This window comes from Cynara cardunculus (assembly GCF_001531365.2).
Source record: "Cynara cardunculus var. scolymus isolate 2C chromosome LG 14, CcrdV1, whole genome shotgun sequence".
NCBI classification, from domain to species: Eukaryota; Viridiplantae; Streptophyta; class Magnoliopsida; order Asterales; family Asteraceae; genus Cynara; species Cynara cardunculus.
This window is the reverse complement of record NC_037541.1, coordinates 8,074,234-8,075,285: the sequence shown is the minus strand read 5'-3', so window position 1 is coordinate 8,075,285 and position 1,052 is coordinate 8,074,234. Positions and strand designations below refer to the sequence as shown.

General features: G+C 35.6%; 1 non-coding gene across 1 annotated transcript; it reads right to left on the bottom strand.

Annotated features, from left to right (window-relative positions):
* Positions 1-394: 394 nt before the first annotated feature.
* LOC112527071 lies at positions 395-501 on the bottom strand. The gene has a single exon (XR_003070691.1). It is a non-coding gene; the product is annotated as a small nucleolar RNA R71 (small nucleolar RNA).
* Positions 502-1,052: the final 551 nt, after the last annotated feature.

Genomic DNA, 1,052 nt, shown 5'->3' with positions numbered 1-1,052 from the left:
TTATCAGGCTTGCTAATTCAGAAAATGGAGGCATCATCGACTATGCTATTCATGTGTTCAACTAGTTGCACACAGGGATACATAGGCCTGAAATTGAGGCTGGCCATTTAAGTTCAAGCCCATCATTTTTTTCATATATTACAAACAAATGGTCAATTTGTTAGATTACCATCAGAGGACCTACATCTACATCCATAGTCCTTTTATGGAAATCACTAACTATTTTCACCTTAGTAGAGTTACTGATGAAGCCTTAAGGCTGAAGTTATTTCCATGGTCATTAAAGGATAGATCAAAAGCTTGGTACAATTCTATACAACCATATTCAGTTACTATATAGAATGACATGGCTGAAAAGTTTTAAAAAAAATATTTTCACCCAACCAGGAATGCCAAATTTATAAATGAGATTTTTCTTTTTGAACAACTGGAGGATGAGGCAGTTCTTGATGCTTGGGAGAGGTACAAGGAGTTGTTAAGGAAATGCCTACATAATGGCATACCATTCTTCAAACAGTTTGAGACGTTTTATAATGGTTTTGATACCACTGCAAAACAAATGCTTGATACTATAGCAGGTGAAGCCTTTACTGCTAGTATCTATAATGATGGCTATGACATCTAGAAATTATTTCAAATAACAATGGCCATTAGACAGATCCAGAGCAATAATACTCATAAAGACAGCAGGTATTCATGAAATAGATCCATATACTTCACTTTGCACAACTTACAACAATGACTAGCCTGTTGAAAAACTTAGTTGTCCTTGCTGCCAACATTGTTGCTACAACAGCTGTTTTGAATCTTTCCTAGTCCAGTGTGTGTACAATGGTAATGGTCATACTTTTGACCAATCCAGTCTAAACTCTGTATATATGAACTATCTGCACAATATGATTGGTCATTTTTCAAACACTTACAATTCTAGTTGGAAGCAACATCCCAACTTTTCTTGGAATAGTCCATGTTTGAAGCCACCTGTTGTCAAAAAGAAACAAGGCAAAGCTTTCAACCAAGCAACTCACTAAACCAACAAGCTCATTTTCAAA